This window comes from Palaemon carinicauda, chromosome 1, assembly GCF_036898095.1.
Source record: "Palaemon carinicauda isolate YSFRI2023 chromosome 1, ASM3689809v2, whole genome shotgun sequence".
In the NCBI taxonomy this organism is placed as follows: domain Eukaryota; kingdom Metazoa; phylum Arthropoda; class Malacostraca; order Decapoda; family Palaemonidae; genus Palaemon; species Palaemon carinicauda.
The window spans coordinates 324,190,903-324,217,604 of NC_090725.1; positions in this window are offsets into that span (position 1 = coordinate 324,190,903).

A 26,702-nucleotide genomic window follows, 5' to 3' on the forward strand; every position below is an offset into this window, starting at 1 on the left:
TTGCAGAGACCAAGGGAACTAACAAGTATGAGTGGTGTTCGAACCCCAGTCTGGCAATCACAAGGCAAGGTCATTACCACCAGGCCACCACAATGCTTTAGCTCACAAGGTTGGTGAGGTTGCAGAGACAAAGGAACTAACAAGTATGAGTGGGTTCGAACCCCAGTCTGGCAATCACAAGGCAAGACATTACCACCAGTACCACCAAATGCTTTAGCTCACAAGGATAGTGAGGTTGCAGAGACCAAAGGAACTAACAAGTATGAGTGGGGTTCGAACCCCAGTCTGGCAATCACAAGGCAAGGACATTACCACCAGGCCACCACAATGCTTTAGCTCACAAGGATATGAGGTTGCAGAGACCAAAGGAACTAACAAGTATGAGTGGGTTCGAACCCCAGTCTGGCAATCACAAGGCAAGGACATTACCACCAGGCACCACAATGCTTTAGCTCACAAGGATGTGAGGTTGCAGAGACCAAAGGAACTAACAAGTATGAGTGGGGTTCGAACCCCAGTCTGGCAATCACAGGCAAGGACATTACACCAGGACACCACAATGCTTTAGCTCACAAGTATGGTGAGGTTGCAGAGAACAAAGGAATTACAAGTATGAGCTGGGTTCAAACCCCAGTCTGGCAATCACAGGCAAGGACGTTACCACCAGGCACCAAATGCTTTAGCTCACAAATATGGTGAGGTTGCAGAGAACAAAGGAACTAACGAGTATGAGCTGGGTTCAAACCCCAGTCTGGCAATCACCAGGCAAGGACGTTACCACCAGGAACACAACTTTAGCTCACAAAGGATGGTGAGGTTGCAGACACCAAAGGAACTAAAGAGTATGAGCGGTTCAAACCCCAGTCATGGCAATCACCAGGCAAGGACATACCACCAGACACCACAGTACTTTAGCTCACAAGGATGGTAAGGTCGTAGAGACGAAAGGAAAAAAGAGTATGAGCTGGGTTCAAACCCCAGTCTGGCAATCACCAGGCAAGGACATTACCACCAGTACCTCACAATGCTTCAACTCACAAGGATGGTGAGTCGCAGAGAAACAAAGGAATTAACGTATGAGCTGGGTTCAAACCCCAGTCTGGCAATCACCAGGCAAGGACGTTACCACCAGTACACCACAATGCTTTAACTCACAAGGATGGTGAGTCGTAGAGAACAAAGGAATTAACGAGTATGAGCTGGGTTCAAACCCCAGTCTGGCAATCAAAGGCAAGGACATTACCACCATACACCACAATGCTTTAACTCACAAGGATGGTGAGGTCGATAAAAACAAAAGAATAATGAGCATGAGCTGGGTTCAAACCCAGTCTGGCAATCACCAGGCAAGGACATTACCACCAGTACACCACAATGCTTTAACTCACAAGGATGGTGAAGTCGTAGAGAACAAAGGAATTAACGAGTATGAGCTGGGTTCAAACCCCAGTCTGGCAATCACAAGGCAAGTACATTACCACCAGTACACCACAATGCTTTAACTCACAAGGATGGTGAGGTCGCAGAGAACAAAGGGATTAACGAGTATGAGCTGGGTTCAAACCCCAGTCTGGCAATCACAAGGCAAGACATTACCACCAGTACACCACAATGCTTTAACTCACAAGGATGGTGAAGTCGCAGAGAACAAAGGAATTAATGAGTATGAGCTGGGTTCAACCCCAGTCTGGCAATCACCAGGCAAGGACATTACCACCAGTACACCACAATGCTTTAACTCACAAGGATGGTGAAGTCGCAGAGAACAAAGGAATTAATGAGTATGAGTGGGTTCAAACCACAGTCTGGCAATCACCAGGCAAGGACGTTACCACCAGTACACCACAATGCTTTAACTCACAAGGATGGTGAAGTCGGAGAACAAAGGAATTAACGAGTAGGAGCTGGGTTCAAACCCCAGTCTGGCAATCATAAGGCAAGTACATTACTACCAGTACACCACAATGCTTAAACTCACAAGGATGGTGAAGTCGCAGAGAACAAAGGAATTAATGAGTATGAGCTGGGTTCAAACCCAGTCTGGCAATCACCAGGCAAGGACGTTACCACCAGTACACCACAATGCTTAAACTCACAAGGATGGTGAAGTCGCAGAGAACAAAGGAATTAATGAGTATGAGCTGGGTTCAAACCAGTCTGGCAATCACCAGGCAAGGACGTTACCACCAGGAAACTACAACGCTTCATCTCACAAAGATGGTGAGGTTGCAGACACCAAAGGAACTAAAGAGCATGAGCGAGTTCAAACCCCAGTCATGCAATCACCAGGCAAGGACGCTTACCACCAGTACACCACAGTATGCTTTAGCTCAAAAGGATGGTGAAGGTCGCAGAGAAAAGGAAAATGAGTATGAGCTGGGTTCAAACCCCAGTCTGGCAATCACCAGGCAAGTACATTACTACCAGTACCTCACAATGCTTTAACTCACAAGGATGGTGAAGTCGCAGAGAACAAAGGAATTAATGAGTATGAGCTGGGTTCAAACCCCAGTCTGGCAATCACCAGGGAAGGACATTACCACCAGTACACCACAATGCTTTAACTCACAAGGATGGTGAAGTCGTGCAGAACAAAGGAATTAACGAGTATGAGCTGGGTTCAAACCACAGTCTGGCAATCATAAGGCAAGGACATTACCACCAGTACACCACAATGCTTTAACTCACAAGGATGGTGAAGTCGTAGAGAACAAAGAATTAATGAGTATGAGCTGGGTTCAAACCACAGTCTGGCAATCACCAGGCAAGGACGTTACCACCAGTACACCACAATGCTTTAACTCACAAGGATGGTGAAGTCGTAGAGAACAAAGGAATTAACGAGTATGAGCTGGGTTCAAACCCCAGTCTGGCAATCATAAGGCAAGTACATTACCACCAGTACACCACAATGCTTTAACTCACAAGGATGGTGAAGTCGCAGAGAACAAAGGAATTAATGAGTATGAGCTGGGTTCAAACCCCAGTCTGGCAATCACAAGGCAAGGACATTACCACCAGTACACCACAATGCTTTAACTCACAAGGATGGTGAAGTCGCAGAGAACAAAGGAATTAATGAGTATGAGCTGGGTTCAAACCCCAGTCTGGCAATCACCAGGCAAGGACGTTACCACCAGTACACCACAATGCTTTAACTCACAAGGATGGTGAAGTCGCAGAGAACAAAGGAATTAATGAGTATGAGCTGGGTTCAAACCACAGTCTGGCAATCACCAGGCAAGGACGTTACCACCAGTACACCACAATGCTTTAACTCACAAGGATGGTGAAGTCGGAGAGAACAAAGGAATTAATGAGTAGAGCTGGGTTCAAACCCAGTCTGGCAATCACCAAGGCAAGGACATTACCACCAGTACACCACAATGCTTAACTCACAAGGATGGTGAAGTCGCAGAGAACAAAGGAATTAATGAGTATGAGCTGGGTTCAAACCACAGTCTGGCAATCACCAGGCAAGGACGTTACCACCAGTACACCACAATGCTTTAAACTCACAAGGATGGTGAAGTCGCAGAGAACAAAGGAATTAATGAGTATGAGCTGGGTTCAAACCCCAGTCTGGCAATCACCAGGCAAGGACATTACCACCAGGCCACCACAATGCTTTAGCTCACAAGGATGGTGAGGTTGCAGAGACCAAAGGAACTAACAAGTATGAGTGGGTTCGAACCCCAGTCTGGCAATCACCAGGCAAGGACATTACCACCAGGACCACAATGCTTTAGCTACAAGGATGGTGAGGTTGCAGAGACCAAAGGAATAACAAGTATGAGTGGTTCAAACCCAGTCTGGCAATCACAAGGCAAGGACATTACCACCAGGCCCACAATGCTTTAGCTCACAAGGATGGTGAGGTTGCAGAGACCAAAGGAACTAACAAGTATGAGCTGGGTTCAAACCCCAGTCTGGCAATCACAAGGCAAGGACATTACCACCAGGCCACCACAATGCTTTAGCTCACAAGGATGGTGAGGTTGCAGAGACCAAAGGAACTAACAAGTATGAGTGGGTTCAAACCCCAGTCTGGCTAATCACAAGGCAAGGACATTACCACCAGGCACCACAATGCTTTAGCTCACAAGGATGGTGAGGTTGCAGAGACAAAGGAATAAAAGTATGAGTGGGTTCGAAACCCCAGTCTGGCAATCACCAGGCAAGGACGTTACCACCAGTACACCACAATGCTTTAACTCACAAGGATGGTGAAGGTGCAGAGAACAAAGGAATTAACAGTATGAGCTGGGTTCAAACCCCAGTCTGGCAATCACCAGGCAAGGACATTACCACCAGTACACCACAATGCTTTAACTCACAAGGATGGTGAAGGTCAGAGAACAAAGGAATTAACAGTATGAGCTGGGTTCAAACCCCAGTCTGGCAATCACAAGGCAAGGACATTACCACCAGTACACCACAATGCTTTAACTCACAAGGATGGTGAAGTCGCAGAGAACAAAGGAATTAAAGTATGAGCTGGGTTCAAACCCCAGTCTGGCAATCACCAGGCAAGGACTTACCACCAGTACACCACAATGCTTTAACTCACAAGGATGGTGAAGTCGCAGAGAACAAAGGAATTAACAGTATGAGCTGGGTTCAAACCCCAGTCTGGCAATCACCAGGCAAGGACATTACCACCAGTACACCACAATGCTTTAACTCACAAGGATGGTGAAGTCGCAGAGAACAAAGGAATTAATGAGTATGAGCTGGGTTCAAACCAAGTCTGGCAATCACCAGGCAAGGACGTTACCACCAGTACACCACAATGCTTTAACTCACAAGGATGGTGAAGTCGCAGAGAACAAAGGAATTAACAGTATGAGCTGGGTTCAAACCCCAGTCTGGCAATCACCAAGGCAAGGACATTACCACCAGTACACCACAATGCTTTAACTCACAAGGATGGTGAAGTCGCAGAGAACAAAGGAATTAACAGTATGAGCTGGGTTCAAACCCAGTCTGGCAATCACCAGGCAAGGACGTTACCACCAGTACACCACAATGCTTTAACTCACAAGGATGGTGAAGTCGCAGAGAACAAAGGAATTAATGAGTATGAGCTGGGTTCAAACCCCAGTCTGGCAATCACCAGGCAAGGACGTTACCACCAGTACACCACAATGCTTTAACTCACAAGGATGGTGAAGTGCAGAGAACAAAGGAATTAACAGTATGAGCTGGGTTCAAACCCCAGTCTGGCAATCATAAGGCAAGTACATTACCACCAGTACACCACAATGCTTTAACTCACAAGGATGGTGAAGTCGCAGAGAACAAAGGAATTAATGAGTATGAGCTGGGTTCAAACCCCAGTCTGGCAATCACCAGGCAAGGACATTACCACCAGTACACCACAATGCTTTAACTCACAAGGATGGTGAAGTCGCAGAGAACAAAGGAATTAATGAGTATGAGCTGGGTTCAAACCCCAGTCTGGCAATCACCAGGCAAGGACATTACCACCAGTACACCACAATGCTTTAACTCACAAGGATGGTGAAGTGCAGAGAACAAAGGAATTAACAGTATGAGCTGGGTTCAAACCCCAGTCTGGCAATCACCAGGCAAGGACATTACCACCAGTACACCACAATGCTTTAACTCACAAGGATGGTGAAGTCGCAGAGAACAAAGGAATTAATGAGTATGAGCTGGGTTCAAACCCCAGTCTGGCAATCACCAGGCAAGGACATTACCACCAGTACACCACAATGCTTTAACTCACAAGGATGGTGAAGTCGCAGAGAACAAAGGAATTAATGAGTATGAGCTGGGTTCAAACCCAGTCTGGCAATCACCAGGCAAGGACATTACCACCAGTACACCACAATGCTTTAACTCACAAGGATGGTGAAGTCGCAGAGAACAAAGGAATTAATGAGTATGAGCTGGGTTCAAACCAGTCTGGCAATCACCAGGCAAGGACATTACCACCAGTACACCACAATGCTTTAACTCACAAGGATGGTGAAGTCGCAGAGAACAAAGGAATTAATGAGTATGAGCTGGGTTCAAACCCCAGTCTGGCAATCACCAGGCAAGGACATTACCACCAGTACACCACAATGCTTTAACTCACAAGGATGGTGAAGTCGCAGAGAACAAAGGAATTAATGAGTATGAGCTGGGTTCAAACCACAGTCTGGCAATCACCAGGCAAGGACGTTACCACCAGTACACCACAATGCTTTAACTCACAAGGATGGTGAAGTCGCAGAGAACAAAGGAATTAATGAGTATGAGCTGGGTTCAAACCCAGTCTGGCAATCACCAGGCAAGGACGTTACCACCAGTACACCACAATGCTTTAACTCACAAGGATGGTGAAGTCGCAGAGAACAAAGGAATTAATGAGTATGAGCTGGGTTCAAACCCAGTCTGGCAATCACCAGGCAAGGACATTACCACCAGTACACCACAATGCTTTAACTCACAAGGATGGTGAAGTCGTAGAGAACAAAGGAATTAACGAGTATGAGCTGGGTTCAAACCCCAGTCTGGCAATCATAAGGCAAGGACATTACCACCAGTACACCACAATGCTTTAACTCACAAGGATGGTGAAGTCGCAGAGAACAAAGGAATTAATGAGTATGAGCTGGGTTCAAACCCCAGTCTGGCAATCACCAGGCAAGGACATTACCACCAGTACACCACAATGCTTTAACTCACAAGGATGGTGAAGTCGCAGAGAACAAAGGAATTAATGAGTATGAGCTGGGTTCAAACCCCAGTCTGGCAATCACCAGGCAAGGACATTACCACCAGTACACCACAATGCTTTAACTCACAAGGATGGTGAAGTCGCAGAGAACAAAGGAATTAATGAGTATGAGCTGGGTTCAAACCCCAGTCTGGCAATCACCAGGCAAGGACATTACCACCAGTACACCACAATGCTTTAACTCACAAGGATGGTGAAGTCGCAGAGAACAAAGGAATTAATGAGTATGAGCTGGGTTCAAACCCCAGTCTGGCAATCACCAGGCAAGGACATTACCACCAGTACACCACAATGCTTTAACTCACAAGGATGGTGAAGTCGCAGAGAACAAAGGAATTAATGAGTATGAGCTGGGTTCAAACCCAGTCTGGCAATCACCAGGCAAGGACGTTACCACCAGTACACCACAATGCTTTAACTCACAAGGATGGTGAAGTCGCAGAGAACAAAGGAATTAATGAGTATGAGCTGGGTTCAAACCCAGTCTGGCAATCACCAGGCAAGGACGTTACCACCAGTACACCACAATGCTTTAACTCACAAGGATGGTGAAGTCGCAGAGAACAAAGGAATTAATGAGTATGAGCTGGGTTCAAACCACAGTCTGGCAATCACCAGGCAAGGACGTTACCACCAGTACACCACAATGCTTTAACTCACAAGGATGGTGAAGTCGCAGAGAACAAAGGAATTAATGAGTATGAGCTGGGTTCAAACCCAGTCTGGCAATCACCAGGCAAGGACGTTACCACCAGTACACCACAATGCTTTAACTCACAAGGATGGTGAAGTCGCAGAGAACAAAGGAATTAATGAGTATGAGCTGGGTTCAAACCACAGTCTGGCAATCACCAGGCAAGGACGTTACCACCAGTACACCACAATGCTTTAACTCACAAGGATGGTGAAGTCGTAGAGAACAAAGGAATTAACGAGTATGAGCTGGGTTCAAACCCCAGTCTGGCAATCACCAAGGCAAGGACATTACCACCAGTACACCACAATGCTTTAACTCACAAGGATGGTGAAGTCGCAGAGAACAAAGGAATTAATGAGTATGAGCTGGGTTCAAACCCAGTCTGGCAATCACCAGGCAAGGACATTACCACCAGTACACCACAATGCTTTAACTCACAAGGATGGTGAAGTCGCAGAGAACAAAGGAATTAATGAGTATGAGCTGGGTTCAAACCCCAGTCTGGCAATCACCAGGCAAGGACATTACCACCAGTACACCACAATGCTTTAACTCACAAGGATGGTGAAGTCGTAGAGAACAAAGGAATTAACGAGTATGAGCTGGGTTCAAACCCAGTCTGGCAATCACCAAGGCAAGGACATTACCACCAGTACACCACAATGCTTTAACTCACAAGGATGGTGAAGTCGCAGAGAACAAAGGAATTAATGAGTATGAGCTGGGTTCAAACCCCAGTCTGGCAATCACCAGGCAAGGACATTACCACCAGTACACCACAATGCTTTAAACTCACAAGGATGGTGAAGTCGCAGAGAACAAAGGAATTAATGAGTATGAGCTGGGTTCAAACCCAGTCTGGCAATCACCAGGCAAGGACGTTACCACCAGTACACCACAATGCTTTAACTCACAAGGATGGTGAAGTCGCAGAGAACAAAGGAATTAATGAGTATGAGCTGGGTTCAAAACAGTCTGGCAATCACCAGGCAAGGACGTTACCACCAGTACACCACAATGCTTTAACTCACAAGGATGGTGAAGTCGAGAGAACAAAGGAATTAACAGTATGAGCTGGGTTCAAACCCCAGTCTGGCAATCACCAAGGCAAGGACATTACCACCAGTACACCACAATGCTTTAACTCACAAGGATGGTGAAGTCGCAGAGAACAAAGGAATTAATGAGTATGAGCTGGGTTCAAACCACAGTCTGGCAATCACCAGGCAAGGACATTACCACCAGTACACCACAATGCTTTAACTCACAAGGATGGTGAAGTCGCAGAGAACAAAGGAATTAATGAGTATGAGCTGGGTTCAAACCACAGTCTGGCAATCACCAGGCAAGGACGTTACCACCAGTACACCACAATGCTTTAACTCACAAGGATGGTGAAGTCGTAGAGAACAAAGGAATTAATGAGTATGAGCTGGGTTCAAACCCAGTCTGGCAATCACCAGGCAAGGACATTACCACCAGTACACCACAATGCTTTAACTCACAAGGATGGTGAAGTCGTAGAGAACAAAGGAATTAACGAGTATGAGCTGGGTTCAAACCCAGTCTGGCAATCATAAGGCAAGTACATTACCACCAGTACACCACAATGCTTTAACTCACAAGGATGGTGAAGTCGCAGAGAACAAAGGAATTAATGAGTATGAGCTGGGTTCAAACCCCAGTCTGGCAATCACCAGGCAAGGACATTACCACCAGTACACCACAATGCTTTAACTCACAAGGATGGTGAAGTCGCAGAGAACAAAGGAATTAATGAGTATGAGCTGGGTTCAAACCACAGTCTGGCAATCACCAGGCAAGGACATTACCACCAGTACACCACAATGCTTTAACTCACAAGGATGGTGAAGTCGCAGAGAACAAAGGAATTAATGAGTATGAGCTGGGTTCAAACCCCAGTCTGGCAATCACCAGGCAAGGACGTTACCACCAGTACACCACAATGCTTTAACTCACAAGGATGGTGAAGTCGCAGAGAACAAAGGAATTAACGAGTATGAGCTGGGTTCAAACCCCAGTCTGGCAATCACCAAGGCAAGGACATTACCACCAGTACACCACAATGCTTTAACTCACAAGGATGGTGAAGTCGCAGAGAACAAAGGAATTAATGAGTATGAGCTGGGTTCAAACCCAGTCTGGCAATCACCAGGCAAGGACGTTACCACCAGTACACCACAATGCTTTAACTCACAAGGATGGTGAAGTCGCAGAGAACAAAGGAATTAATGAGTATGAGCTGGGTTCAAACCCAGTCTGGCAATCACCAGGCAAGGACGTTACCACCAGTACACCACAATGCTTTAACTCACAAGGATGGTGAAGTCGCAGAGAACAAAGGAATTAATGAGTATGAGCTGGGTTCAAACCCCAGTCTGGCAATCACCAGGCAAGGACATTACCACCAGTACACCACAATGCTTTAACTCACAAGGATGGTGAAGTCGCAGAGAACAAAGGAATTAATGAGTATGAGCTGGGTTCAAACCCAGTCTGGCAATCACCAAGGCAAGGACGTTACCACCAGTACACCACAATGCTTTAACTCACAAGGATGGTGAAGTCGCAGAGAACAAAGGAATTAATGAGTATGAGCTGGGTTCAAACCCAGTCTGGCAATCACCAGGCAAGGACGTTACCACCAGTACACCACAATGCTTTAACTCACAAGGATGGTGAAGTCGTAGAGAACAAAGGAATTAACGAGTATGAGCTGGGTTCAAACCCAGTCTGGCAATCACCAAGGCAAGGACATTACCACCAGTACACCACAATGCTTTAACTCACAAGGATGGTGAAGTCGCAGAGAACAAAGGAATTAATGAGTATGAGCTGGGTTCAAACCCCAGTCTGGCAATCACCAAGGCAAGGACATTACCACCAGTACACCACAATGCTTTAACTCACAAGGATGGTGAAGTCGCAGAGAACAAAGGAATTAATGAGTATGAGCTGGGTTCAAACCCCAGTCTGGCAATCACCAGGCAAGGACATTACCACCAGTACACCACAATGCTTTAACTCACAAGGATGGTGAAGTCGCAGAGAACAAAGGAATTAATGAGTATGAGCTGGGTTCAAACCACAGTCTGGCAATCACCAGGCAAGGACGTTACCACCAGTACACCACAATGCTTTAACTCACAAGGATGGTGAAGTCGCAGAGAACAAAGGAATTAATGAGTATGAGCTGGGTTCAAACCCCAGTCTGGCAATCACCAGGCAAGGACGTTACCACCAGTACACCACAATGCTTTAACTCACAAGGATGGTGAAGTCGCAGAGAACAAAGGAATTAATGAGTATGAGCTGGGTTCAAACCCAGTCTGGCAATCACCAAGGCAAGGACATTACCACCAGTACACCACAATGCTTTAACTCACAAGGATGGTGAAGTCGCAGAGAACAAAGGAATTAATGAGTATGAGCTGGGTTCAAACCACAGTCTGGCAATCACCAGGCAAGGACGTTACCACCAGTACACCACAATGCTTTAACTCACAAGGATGGTGAAGTCGCAGAGAACAAAGGAATTAATGAGTATGAGCTGGGTTCAAACCCCAGTCTGGCAATCACCAAGGCAAGGACATTACCACCAGTACACCACAATGCTTTAACTCACAAGGATGGTGAAGTCGCAGAGAACAAAGGAATTAATGAGTATGAGCTGGGTTCAAACCCAGTCTGGCAATCACCAAGGCAAGGACATTACCACCAGTACACCACAATGCTTTAACTCACAAGGATGGTGAAGTCGCAGAGAACAAAGGAATTAATGAGTATGAGCTGGGTTCAAACCCCAGTCTGGCAATCACCAGGCAAGGACATTACCACCAGTACACCACAATGCTTTAACTCACAAGGATGGTGAAGTCGCAGAGAACAAAGGAATTAATGAGTATGAGCTGGGTTCAAACCCAGTCTGGCAATCACCAGGCAAGGACATTACCACCAGTACACCACAATGCTTTAACTCACAAGGATGGTGAAGTCGCAGAGAACAAAGGAATTAATGAGTATGAGCTGGGTTCAAACAGTCTGGCAATCACCAGGCAAGGACGTTACCACCAGTACACCACAATGCTTTAACTCACAAGGATGGTGAAGTCGAGAGAACAAAGGAATTAATGAGTATGAGCTGGGTTCAAACCCCAGTCTGGCAATCACCAAGGCAAGGACATTACCACCAGTACACCACAATGCTTTAACTCACAAGGATGGTGAAGTCGCAGAGAACAAAGGAATTAATGAGTATGAGCTGGGTTCAAACCACAGTCTGGCAATCACCAGGCAAGGACGTTACCACCAGTACACCACAATGCTTTAACTCACAAGGATGGTGAAGTCGCAGAGAACAAAGGAATTAATGAGTATGAGCTGGGTTCAAACCACAGTCTGGCAATCACCAGGCAAGGACGTTACCACCAGTACACCACAATGCTTTAACTCACAAGGATGGTGAAGTCGCAGAGAACAAAGGAATTAATGAGTATGAGCTGGGTTCAAACCACAGTCTGGCAATCACCAGGCAAGGACATTACCACCAGTACACCACAATGCTTTAACTCACAAGGATGGTGAAGTCGCAGAGAACAAAGGAATTAATGAGTATGAGCTGGGTTCAAACCACAGTCTGGCAATCACCAGGCAAGGACGTTACCACCAGTACACCACAATGCTTTAACTCACAAGGATGGTGAAGTCGTAGAGAACAAAGGAATTAATGAGTATGAGCTGGGTTCAAACCCCAGTCTGGCAATCATAAGGCAAGTACATTACCACCAGTACACCACAATGCTTTAACTCACAAGGATGGTGAAGTCGTAGAGAACAAAGGAATTAACGAGTATGAGCTGGGTTCAAACCCCAGTCTGGCAATCATAAGGCAAGTACATTACCACCAGTACACCACAATGCTTTAACTCACAAGGATGGTGAAGTCGCAGAGAACAAAGGAATTAATGAGTATGAGCTGGGTTCAAACCCCAGTCTGGCAATCACCAGGCAAGGACGTTACCACCAGTACACCACAATGCTTTAACTCACAAGGATGGTGAAGTCGCAGAGAACAAAGGAATTAATGAGTATGAGCTGGGTTCAAACCAGTCTGGCAATCACCAGGCAAGGACATTACCACCAGTACACCACAATGCTTTAACTCACAAGGATGGTGAAGTCGCAGAGAACAAAGGAATTAATGAGTATGAGCTGGGTTCAAACAGTCTGGCAATCACCAGGCAAGGACGTTACCACCAGTACACCACAATGCTTTAACTCACAAGGATGGTGAAGTCGCAGAGAACAAAGGAATTAATGAGTATGAGCTGGGTTCAAACCCCAGTCTGGCAATCACCAGGCAAGGACATTACCACCAGTACACCACAATGCTTAAACTCACAAGGATGGTGAAGTCGCAGAGAACAAAGGAATTAATGAGTATGAGCTGGGTTCAAACCACAGTCTGGCAATCACCAGGCAAGGACGTTACCACCAGTACACCACAATGCTTTAACTCACAAGGATGGTGAAGTCGCAGAGAACAAAGGAATTAATGAGTATGAGCTGGGTTCAAACCACAGTCTGGCAATCACCAGGCAAGGACGTTACCACCAGTACACCACAATGCTTTAACTCACAAGGATGGTGAAGTCGCAGAGAACAAAGGAATTAATGAGTATGAGCTGGGTTCAAACCACAGTCTGGCAATCACCAGGCAAGGACGTTACCACCAGTACACCACAATGCTTTAACTCACAAGGATGGTGAAGTCGTAGAGAACAAAGGAATTAATGAGTATGAGCTGGGTTCAAACCCAGTCTGGCAATCATAAGGCAAGGACATTACCACCAGTACACCACAATGCTTTAACTCACAAGGATGGTGAAGTCGCAGAGAACAAAGGAATTAATGAGTATGAGCTGGGTTCAAACCCAGTCTGGCAATCACCAGGCAAGGACATTACCACCAGTACACCACAATGCTTTAACTCACAAGGATGGTGAAGTCGTAGAGAACAAAGGAATTAATGAGTATGAGCTGGGTTCAAACCCCAGTCTGGCAATCATAAGGCAAGTACATTACCACCAGTACACCACAATGCTTTAACTCACAAGGATGGTGAAGTCGCAGAGAACAAAGGAATTAATGAGTATGAGCTGGGTTCAAACCCCAGTCTGGCAATCACCAGGCAAGGACATTACCACCAGTACACCACAATGCTTTAACTCACAAGGATGGTGAAGTCGCAGAGAACAAAGGAATTAATGAGTATGAGCTGGGTTCAAACCCCAGTCTGGCAATCACCAGGCAAGGACATTACCACCAGTACACCACAATGCTTTAACTCACAAGGATGGTGAAGTCGCAGAGAACAAAGGAATTAATGAGTATGAGCTGGGTTCAAACCACAGTCTGGCAATCACCAGGCAAGGACGTTACCACCAGTACACCACAATGCTTTAACTCACAAGGATGGTGAAGTCGCAGAGAACAAAGGAATTAATGAGTATGAGCTGGGTTCAAACAGTCTGGCAATCACCAGGCAAGGACGTTACCACCAGTACACCACAATGCTTTAACTCACAAGGATGGTGAAGTCGAGAGAACAAAGGAATTAATGAGTATGAGCTGGGTTCAAACCCCAGTCTGGCAATCACCAAGGCAAGTACATTACCACCAGTACACCACAATGCTTTAACTCACAAGGATGGTGAAGTCGCAGAGAACAAAGGAATTAATGAGTATGAGCTGGGTTCAAACCACAGTCTGGCAATCACCAGGCAAGGACGTTACCACCAGTACACCACAATGCTTTAACTCACAAGGATGGTGAAGTCGCAGAGAACAAAGGAATTAATGAGTATGAGCTGGGTTCAAACCACAGTCTGGCAATCACCAGGCAAGGACGTTACCACCAGTACACCACAATGCTTTAACTCACAAGGATGGTGAAGTCGCAGAGAACAAAGGAATTAATGAGTATGAGCTGGGTTCAAACCCCAGTCTGGCAATCATAAGGCAAGTACATTACCACCAGTACACCACAATGCTTTAACTCACAAGGATGGTGAAGTCGCAGAGAACAAAGGAATTAATGAGTATGAGCTGGGTTCAAACCCAGTCTGGCAATCACCAGGCAAGGACATTACCACCAGTACACCACAATGCTTTAACTCACAAGGATGGTGAAGTCGCAGAGAACAAAGGAATTAATGAGTATGAGCTGGGTTCAAACCCCAGTCTGGCAATCATAAGGCAAGTACATTACCACCAGTACACCACAATGCTTTAACTCACAAGGATGGTGAAGTCGTAGAGAACAAAGGAATTAACGAGTATGAGCTGGGTTCAAACCCCAGTCTGGCAATCATAAGGCAAGGACATTACCACCAGTACACCACAATGCTTTAACTCACAAGGATGGTGAAGTCGCAGAGAACAAAGGAATTAATGAGTATGAGCTGGGTTCAAACCCCAGTCTGGCAATCACCAGGCAAGGACATTACCACCAGTACACCACAATGCTTAAACTCACAAGGATGGTGAAGTCGCAGAGAACAAAGGAATTAATGAGTATGAGCTGGGTTCAAACCACAGTCTGGCAATCACCAGGCAAGGACGTTACCACCAGTACACCACAATGCTTTAACTCACAAGGATGGTGAAGTCGCAGAGAACAAAGGAATTAATGAGTATGAGCTGGGTTCAAAACAGTCTGGCAATCACCAGGCAAGGACGTTACCACCAGTACACCACAATGCTTTAACTCACAAGGATGGTGAAGTCGCAGAGAACAAAGGAATTAACGAGTATGAGCTGGGTTCAAACCCCAGTCTGGCAATCACCAAGGCAAGTACATTACCACCAGTACACCACAATGCTTTAACTCACAAGGATGGTGAAGTCGCAGAGAACAAAGGAATTAATGAGTATGAGCTGGGTTCAAACCACAGTCTGGCAATCACCAGGCAAGGACGTTACCACCAGTACACCACAATGCTTTAACTCACAAGGATGGTGAAGTCGCAGAGAACAAAGGAATTAATGAGTATGAGCTGGGTTCAAACCACAGTCTGGCAATCACCAGGCAAGGACGTTACCACCAGTACACCACAATGCTTTAACTCACAAGGATGGTGAAGTCGCAGAGAACAAAGGAATTAATGAGTATGAGCTGGGTTCAAACCACAGTCTGGCAATCACCAGGCAAGGACATTACCACCAGTACACCACAATGCTTTAACTCACAAGGATGGTGAAGTCGCAGAGAACAAAGGAATTAATGAGTATGAGCTGGGTTCAAACCCAGTCTGGCAATCACCAGGCAAGGACATTACCACCAGTACACCACAATGCTTTAACTCACAAGGATGGTGAAGTCAGAGAACAAAGGAATTAATGAGTATGAGCTGGGTTCAAACCCCAGTCTGGCAATCATAAGGCAAGGACATTACCACCAGTACACCACAATGCTTTAACTCACAAGGATGGTGAAGTCGCAGAGAACAAAGGAATTAATGAGTATGAGCTGGGTTCAAACCCAGTCTGGCAATCACCAAGGCAAGGACATTACCACCAGTACACCACAATGCTTTAACTCACAAGGATGGTGAAGTCGCAGAGAACAAAGGAATTAATGAGTATGAGCTGGGTTCAAACCCCAGTCTGGCAATCACCAGGCAAGGACGTTACCACCAGTACACCACAATGCTTTAACTCACAAGGATGGTGAAGTCGCAGAGAACAAAGGAATTAATGAGTATGAGCTGGGTTCAAACCCAGTCTGGCAATCACCAGGCAAGGACATTACCACCAGTACACCACAATGCTTTAACTCACAAGGATGGTGAAGTCGCAGAGAACAAAGGAATTAATGAGTATGAGCTGGGTTCAAACCACAGTCTGGCAATCACCAGGCAAGGACGTTACCACCAGTACACCACAATGCTTTAACTCACAAGGATGGTGAAGTCGCAGAGAACAAAGGAATTAATGAGTATGAGCTGGGTTCAAACCACAGTCTGGCAATCACCAGGCAAGGACGTTACCACCAGTACACCACAATGCTTTAACTCACAAGGATGGTGAAGTCGCAGAGAACAAAGGAATTAACGAGTATGAGCTGGGTTCAAACCCCAGTCTGGCAATCACCAAGGCAAGGACATTACCACCAGTACACCACAATGCTTTAACTCACAAGGATGGTGAAGTCGCAGAGAACAAAGGAATTAATGAGTATGAGCTGGGTTCAAACCCAGTCTGGCAATCACCAGGCAAGGACATTACCACCAGTACACCACAATGCTTTAACTCACAAGGATGGTGAAGTCGCAGAGAACAAAGGAATTAATGAGTATGAGCTGGGTTCAAACCCCAGTCTGGCAATCACCAAGGCAAGGACATTACCACCAGTACACCACAATGCTTTAACTCACAAGGATGGTGAAGTCGCAGAGAACAAAGGAATTAATGAGTATGAGCTGGGTTCAAACCCAGTCTGGCAATCACCAAGGCAAGGACATTACCACCAGTACACCACAATGCTTTAACTCACAAGGATGGTGAAGTCGCAGAGAACAAAGGAATTAATGAGTATGAGCTGGGTTCAAACCCCAGTCTGGCAATCACCAAGGCAAGGACATTACCACCAGTACACCACAATGCTTTAACTCACAAGGATGGTGAAGTCGAGAGAACAAAGGAATTAATGAGTATGAGCTGGGTTCAAACCCCAGTCTGGCAATCACCAAGGCAAGGACATTACCACCAGTACACCACAATGCTTTAACTCACAAGGATGGTGAAGTCGCAGAGAACAAAGGAATTAATGAGTATGAGCTGGGTTCAAACCCAGTCTGGCAATCACCAGGCAAGGACGTTACCACCAGTACACCACAATGCTTTAACTCACAAGGATGGTGAAGTCGCAGAGAACAAAGGAATTAATGAGTATGAGCTGGGTTCAAACCCCAGTCTGGCAATCACCAGGCAAGGACATTACCACCAGTACACCACAATGCTTTAACTCACAAGGATGGTGAAGTCGCAGAGAACAAAGGAATTAATGAGTATGAGCTGGGTTCAAACCCAGTCTGGCAATCACCAGGCAAGGACGTTACCACCAGTACACCACAATGCTTTAACTCACAAGGATGGTGAAGTCGCAGAGAACAAAGGAATTAATGAGTATGAGCTGGGTTCAAACCACAGTCTGGCAATCACCAGGCAAGGACGTTACCACCAGTACACCACAATGCTTTAACTCACAAGGATGGTGAAGTCAGAGAACAAAGGAATTAATGAGTATGAGCTGGGTTCAAACCCCAGTCTGGCAATCACAAGGCAAGGACATTACCACCAGTACACCACAATGCTTTAACTCACAAGGATGGTGAAGTCGCAGAGAACAAAGGAATTAATGAGTATGAGCTGGGTTCAAACCCAGTCTGGCAATCACCAAGGCAAGGACATTACCACCAGTACACCACAATGCTTTAACTCACAAGGATGGTGAAGTCGCAGAGAACAAAGGAATTAATGAGTATGAGCTGGGTTCAAACCCCAGTCTGGCAATCACCAAGGCAAGGACATTACCACCAGTACACCACAATGCTTTAACTCACAAGGATGGTGAAGTCGCAGAGAACAAAGGAATTAATGAGTATGAGCTGGGTTCAAACCCAGTCTGGCAATCACCAAGGCAAGGACATTACCACCAGTACACCACAATGCTTTAACTCACAAGGATGGTGAAGTCGCAGAGAACAAAGGAATTAATGAGTATGAGCTGGGTTCAAACCCAGTCTGGCAATCACCAGGCAAGGACGTTACCACCAGTACACCACAATGCTTTAACTCACAAGGATGGTGAAGTCGCAGAGAACAAAGGAATTAATGAGTATGAGCTGGGTTCAAACCCCAGTCTGGCAATCACAAGGCAAGGACATTACCACCAGTACACCACAATGCTTTAACTCACAAGGATGGTGAAGTCGCAGAGAACAAAGGAATTAATGAGTATGAGCTGGGTTCAAACCCCAGTCTGGCAATCACCAAGGCAAGGACATTACCACCAGTACACCACAATGCTTTAACTCACAAGGATGGTGAAGTCGCAGAGAACAAAGGAATTAATGAGTATGAGCTGGGTTCAAACCCAGTCTGGCAATCACCAGGCAAGGACGTTACCACCAGTACACCACAATGCTTTAACTCACAAGGATGGTGAAGTCGCAGAGAACAAAGGAATTAATGAGTATGAGCTGGGTTCAAACCCAGTCTGGCAATCACCAGGCAAGGACATTACCACCAGTACACCACAATGCTTTAACTCACAAGGATGGTGAAGTCGCAGAGAACAAAGGAATTAATGAGTATGAGCTGGGTTCAAACCACAGTCTGGCAATCACCAGGCAAGGACGTTACCACCAGTACACCACAATGCTTTAACTCACAAGGATGGTGAAGTCGAGAACAAAGGAATTAATGAGTATGAGCTGGGTTCAAACCCCAGTCTGGCAATCACAAGGCAAGGACATTACCACCAGTACACCACAATGCTTTAACTCACAAGGATGGTGAAGTCGAGAGAACAAAGGAATTAACGAGTATGAGCTGGGTTCAAACCCCAGTCTGGCAATCACAAGGCAAGGACATTACCACCAGTACACCACAATGCTTTAACTCACAAGGATGGTGAAGTCGCAGAGAACAAAGGAATTAATGAGTATGAGCTGGGTTCAAACCCCAGTCTGGCAATCACAGGCAAGGACATTACCACCAGTACACCACAATGCTTTAACTCACAAGGATGGTGAAGTCGCAGAGAACAAAGGAATTAATGAGTATGAGCTGGGTTCAAACCCCAGTCTGGCAATCACAAGGCAAGGACATTACCACCAGTACACCACAATGCTTTAACTCACAAGGATGGTGAAGTCGCAGAGAACAAAGGAATTAATGAGTATGAGCTGGGTTCAAACCCAGTCTGGCAATCACCAGGCAAGGACGTTACCACCAGTACACCACAATGCTTTAACTCACAAGGATGGTGAAGTCGCAGAGAACAAAGGAATTAACGAGTATGAGCTGGGTTCAAACCCCAGTCTGGCAATCACCAAGGCAAGGACATTACCACCAGTACACCACAATGCTTTAACTCACAAGGATGGTGAAGTCGCAGAGAACAAAGGAATTAATGAGTATGAGCTGGGTTCAAACCCAGTCTGGCAATCACAGGCAAGGACGTTACCACCAGTACACCACAATGCTTTAACTCACAAGGATGGTGAAGTCGCAGAGAACAAAGGAATTAATGAGTATGAGCTGGGTTCAAACCCAGTCTGGCAATCACCAGGCAAGGACGTTACCACCAGTACACCACAATGCTTTAACTCACAAGGATGGTGAAGGTGCAGAGAACAAAGGAATTAAAGTATGAGCTGGGTTCAAACCCCAGTCTGGCAATCACCAAGGCAAGGACATTACCACCAGTACACCACAATGCTTTAACTCACAAGGATGGTGAAGTCGCAGAGAACAAAGGAATTAATGAGTATGAGCTGGGTTCAAACCACAGTCTGGCAATCACCAGGCAAGGACATTACCACCAGTACACCACAATGCTTTAACTCACAAGGATGGTGAAGTCGCAGAGAACAAAGGAATTAATGAGTATGAGCTGGGTTCAAACCCAGTCTGGCAATCACCAGGCAAGGACGTTACCACCAGTACACCACAATGCTTTAACTCACAAGGATGGTGAAGTGCAGAGAACAAAGGAATTAACAGTATGAGCTGGGTTCAAACCCCAGTCTGGCAATCACAAGGCAAGGACATTACCACCAGTACACCACAATGCTTTAACTCACAAGGATGGTGAAGTGCAGAGAACAAAGGAATTAACAGTATGAGCTGGGTTCAAACCCCAGTCTGGCAATCACCAAGGCAAGGACATTACCACCAGTACACCACAATGCTTTAACTCACAAGGATGGTGAAGTCGCAGAGAACAAAGGAATTAATGAGTATGAGCTGGGTTCAAACCCCAGTCTGGCAATCACAAGGCAAGGACATTACCACCAGTACACCACAATGCTTTAACTCACAAGGATGGTGAAGTCGCAGAGAACAAAGGAATTAATGAGTATGAGCTGGGTTCAAACCCAGTCTGGCAATCACCAGGCAAGGACGTTACCACCAGTACACCACAATGCTTTAACTCACAAGGATGGTGAAGTCGCAGAGAACAAAGGAATTAATGAGTATGAGCTGGGTTCAAACCCAGTCTGGCAATCACCAGGCAAGGACGTTACCACCAGTACACCACAATGCTTTAACTCACAAGGATGGTGAAGTCGCAGAGAACAAAGGAATTAACAGTATGAGCTGGGTTCAAACCCCAGTCTGGCAATCACAAGGCAAGGACATTACCACCAGTACACCACAATGCTTTAACTCACAAGGATGGTGAAGTCGCAGAGAACAAAGGAATTAATGAGTATGAGCTGGGTTCAAACCCAGTCTGGCAATCACCAAGGCAAGGACATTACCACCAGTACACCACAATGCTTTAACTCACAAGGATGGTGAAGTCGCAGAGAACAAAGGAATTAAGAGTATGAGCTGGGTTCAAACCCAGTCTGGCAATCACAAGGCAAGGATTTACCACCAGTACACCACAATGCTTTAACTCACAAGGATGGTGAAGTCGCAGAGAACAAAGGAATTAATGAGTATGAGCTGGGTTCAAACCCAGTCTGGCAATCACCAGGCAAGGACATTACCACCAGTACCACCACAATGCTTTAACTCACAAGGATGGTGAAGTCGCAGAGAACAAAGGAATTAATGAGTATGAGCTGGGTTCAAACCACAGTCTGGCAATCACCAGGCAAGGACGTTACCACCAGTACACCACAATGCTTTAACTCACAAGGATGGTGAAGTCGCAGAGAAAAAGGAATTAAAGTATGAGCTGGGTTCAAACCCCAGTCTGGCAATCACAAGGCAAGGACATTACCACCAGTACACCACAATGCTTTCTCACAAGGATGGTGAAGTCGCAGAGAACAAAGGAATTAACAGTATGAGCTGGGTTCAAACCCAGTCTGGCAATCACCAAGGCAAGGACATTACCACCAGTACACCACAATGCTTTAACTCACAAGGATGGTGAAGTCGCAGAGAACAAAGGAATTAACAGTATGAGCTGGGTTCAAACCCCAGTCTGGCAATCACCAAGGCAAGGACATTACCACCAGTACACCACAATGCTTTAACTCACAAGGATGGTGAAGTCGCAGAGAACAAAGGAATTAACAGTATGAGCTGGGTTCAAACCCCAGTCTGGCAATCACAAGGCAAGGACATTACCACCAGTACACCACAATGCTTTAACTCACAAGGATGGTGAAGGTTGCAGAGAACAAAGGAATTAACAGTATGAGCTGGGTTCAAACCCCAGTCTGGCAATCACAAGGCAAGGACGTTTACCACCAGTACACCACAATGCTTTAACTCACAAGGATGGTGAAGGTCAGAGAACAAAGGAATTAACAGTATGAGCTGGGTTCAAACCCAGTCTGGCAATCAAAGGCAAGGACATTACCACCAGTACACCACAATGCTTTAACTCACAAGGATGGTGAAGTTGCAGAGAACAAAGGAATTAACAGTATGAGCTGGGTTCAAACCCCAGTCTGGCAATCACAAGGCAAGGACATTACCACCAGTACACCACAATGCTTTAACTCACAAGGATGGTGAAGTTGCAGAGAACAAAGGAATTAACAGTATGAGCTGGGTTCAAACCCAGTCTGGCAATCACCAGGCAAGGACATTACCACCAGTACACCACAATGCTTTAACTCACAAGGATGGTGAAGTTGCAGAGAACAAAGGAATTAACAGTATGAGCTGGGTTCAAACCCCAGTCTGGCAATCACAAGGCAAGGACATTACCACCAGTACACCACAATGCTTTAACTCACAAGGATGGTGAAGTCGCAGAGAACAAAGGAATTAACAGTATGAGCTGGGTTCAAACCCAGTCTGGCAATCACCAGGCAAGGACATTACCACCAGTACACCACAATGCTTTAACTCACAAGGATGGTGAAGTCGCAGAGAACAAAGGAATTAACAGTATGAGCTGGGTTCAAACCCCAGTCTGGCAATCACAAGGCAAGGACATTACCACCAGTACACCACAATGCTTTAACTCACAAGGATGGTGAAGTCGCAGAGAACAAAGGAATTAATGTATGAGCTGGGTTCAAACCCCAGTCTGGCAATCACCAAGGCAAGGACATTACCACCAGTACACCACAATGCTTTAACTCACAAGGATGGTGAAGTCGCAGAGAACAAAGGAATTAACAGTATGAGCTGGGTTCAAACCCCAGTCTGGCAATCACAGGCAAGGACATTACCACCAGTACCACCACAATGCTTTAACTCACAAGGATGGTGAAGGTTGCAGAGAACAAAGGAATTAACAGTATGAGCTGGGTTCAAACCCCAGTCTGGCAATCACAAGGCAAGGACATTACCACCAGTACACCACAATGCTTTAACTCACAAGGATGGTGAAGTGCAGAGAACAAAGGAATTAACAGTATGAGCTGGGTTCAAACCCCAGTCTGGCAATCACAGGCAAGGACATTACCACCAGTACACCACAATGCTTTAACTCACAAGGATGGTGAAGTCGCAGAGAACAAAGGAATTAAAGTATGAGCTGGGTTCAAACCCAGTCTGGCAATCACCAGGCAAGGACGTTACCACCAGTACACCACAATGCTTTAACTCACAAGGATGGTGAAGTCGCAGAGAACAAAGGAATTAAAGTATGAGCTGGGTTCAAACCCAGTCTGGCAATCACAGGCAAGGACATTACCACCAGTACACCACAATGCTTTAACTCACAAGGATGGTGAAGTCGCAGAGACAAAGGAATTAATGAGTATGAGCTGGGTTCAAACCCCAGTCTGGCAATCACCAGGCAAGGACATTACCACCAGTACACCACAATGCTTTAACTCACAAGGATGGTGAAGTCGCAGAGAACAAAGGAATTAAAGTATGAGCTGGGTTCAAACCCCAGTCTGGCAATCACAAGGCAAGGACATTACCACCAGTACACCACAATGCTTTAACTCACAAGGATGGTGAAGTCGCAGAGAACAAAGGAATTAATGAGTATGAGCTGGGTTCAAACCACAGTCTGGCAATCACCAGGCAAGGACGTTACCACCAGTACACCACAATGCTTTAACTCACAAGGATGGTGAAGTCGCAGAGAACAAAGGAATTAATGAGTATGAGCTGGGTTCAAACCCAGTCTGGCAATCACCAAGGCAAGGACGTTACCACCAGTACACCACAATGCTTTAACTCACAAGGATGGTGAAGTCGCAGAGAAAAAAATTAATGAGTATGAGCTGGGTTCAAACCCAGTCTGGCAATCACCAAGGCAAGGACATTACCACCAGTACACCACAATGCTTTAACTCACAAGGATGGTGAAGTCGCAGAGAACAAAGGAATTAATGAGTATGAGCTGGGTTCAAACCCCAGTCTGGCAATCATAAGGCAAGGACATTACCACCAGTACACCACAATGCTTTAACTCACAAGGATGGTGAAGTCGCAGAGAACAAAGGAATTAATGAGTATGAGCTGGGTTCAAACCCAGTCTGGCAATCACCAAGGCAAGGACATTACCACCAGTACACCACAATGCTTTAACTCACAAGGATGGTGAAGTCGCAGAGAACAAAGGAATTAACGAGTATGAGCTGGGTTCAAACCCCAGTCTGGCAATCACAAGGCAAGGACATTACCACCAGTACACCACAATGCTTTAACTCACAAGGATGGTGAAGTCGCAGAGAACAAAGGAATTAATGAGTATGAGCTGGGTTCAAACCCAGTCTGGCAATCACCAGGCAAGGACATTACCACCAGTACACCACAATGCTTTAACTCACAAGGATGGTGAAGTCGCAGAGAACAAAGGAATTAATGAGTATGAGCTGGGTTCAAACCCCAGTCTGGCAATCACCAGGCAAGGACATTACCACCAGTACACCACAATGCTTTAACTCACAAGGATGGTGAAGTCGCAGAGAACAAAGGAATTAATGAGTATGAGCTGGGTTCAAACCCCAGTCTGGCAATCACCAAGGCAAGGACATTACCACCAGTACACCACAATGCTTTAACTCACAAGGATGGTGAAGTCAGAGAACAAAGGAATTAATGAGTATGAGCTGGGTTCAAACCCCAGTCTGGCAATCACAGGCAAGGACATTACCACCAGTACACCACAATGCTTTAACTCACAAGGATGGTGAAGTCGCAGAGAACAAAGGAATTAATGAGTATGAGCTGGGTTCAAACCCAGTCTGGCAATCACCAAGGCAAGGACATTACCACCAGTACACCACAATGCTTTAACTCACAAGGATGGTGAAGTCGCAGAGAACAAAGGAATTAATGAGTATGAGCTGGGTTCAAACCACAGTCTGGCAATCACCAGGCAAGGACGTTACCACCAGTACACCACAATGCTTTAACTCACAAGGATGGTGAAGTCGAGAGAACAAAGGAATTAATGAGTATGAGCTGGGTTCAAACCCAGTCTGGCAATCACCAGGCAAGGACGTTACCACCAGTACACCACAATGCTTTAACTCACAAGGATGGTGAAGTCGCAGAGAACAAAGGAATTAATGAGTATGAGCTGGGTTCAAACCCCAGTCTGGCAATCACCAAGGCAAGGACATTACCACCAGTACACCACAATGCTTTAACTCACAAGGATGGTGAAGTCGCAGAGAACAAAGGAATTAATGAGTATGAGCTGGGTTCAAACCACAGTCTGGCAATCACCAGGCAAGGACGTTACCACCAGTACACCACAATGCTTTAACTCACAAGGATGGTGAAGTCGTAGAGAACAAAGGAATTAACGAGTATGAGCTGGGTTCAAACCCCAGTCTGGCAATCATAAGGCAAGTACATTACCACCAGTACACCACAATGCTTTAACTCACAAGGATGGTGAAGTCGTAGAGAACAAAGGATTAACGAGTATGAGCTGGGTTCAAACCCCAGTCTGGCAATCATAAGGCAAGTACATTACCACCAGTACACCACAATGCTTTAACTCACAAGGATGGTGAAGTCGCAGAGAACAAAGGAATTAATGAGTATGAGCTGGGTTCAAACCCCAGTCTGGCAATCACCAGGCAAGGACCTTACCACCAGTACACCACAATGCTTAAACTCACAAGGATGGTGAAGTCGCAGAGAACAAAGGAATTAATGAGTATTAGCTGGGTTCAAACCACAGTCTGGCAATCACCAGGCAAGGACGTTACCACCAGTACACCACAATGCTTTAACTCACAAGGATGGTGAAGTCGCAGAGAACAAAGGAATTAATGAGTAGAGCTGGGTTCAAAACAGTCTGGCAATCACCAGGCAAGGACGTTACCACCATTACACCACAATGCTTTAACTCACAAGGATGGTGAAGTCGAGAGAACAAAGGAATTAACAGTATGAGCTGGGTTCAAACCCCAGTCTGGCAATCATAAGGCAAGTACATTACCACCAGTACACCACAATGCTTAAACTCACAAGGATGGTGAAGTCGCAGAGAACAAAGGAATTAATGAGTATGAGCTGGGTTCAAACCACAGTCTGGCAATCACCAGGCAAGGACGTTACCACCAGTACACCACAATGCTTAAACTCACAAGGATGGTGAAGTCGCAGAGAACAAAGGAATTAATGAGTATGAGCTGGGTTCAAACCACAGTCTGGCAATCACCAGGCAAGGACGTTACCACCAGTACACCACAATGCTTTAACTCACAAGGATGGTGAAGTCGCAGAGAACAAAGGAATTAATGAGTATGAGTGGGTTCAAACCACAGTCTGGCAATCACCAGGCAAGGACGTTACCACCAGTACACCACAATGCTTTAACTCACAAGGATGGTGAAGTCGTAGAGAACAAAGGAATTATGAGTATGAGCTGGGTTCAAACCAGTCTGGCAATCACCAGGCAAGGACGTTACCACCAGTACACCACAATGCTTTAACTCACAAGGATGGTGAAGTCGTAGAGAACAAAGGAATTAATGAGTATGAGCTGGGTTCAAACCCCAGTCTGGCAATCACAAGGCAAGGACATTACCACCAGTACACCACAATGCT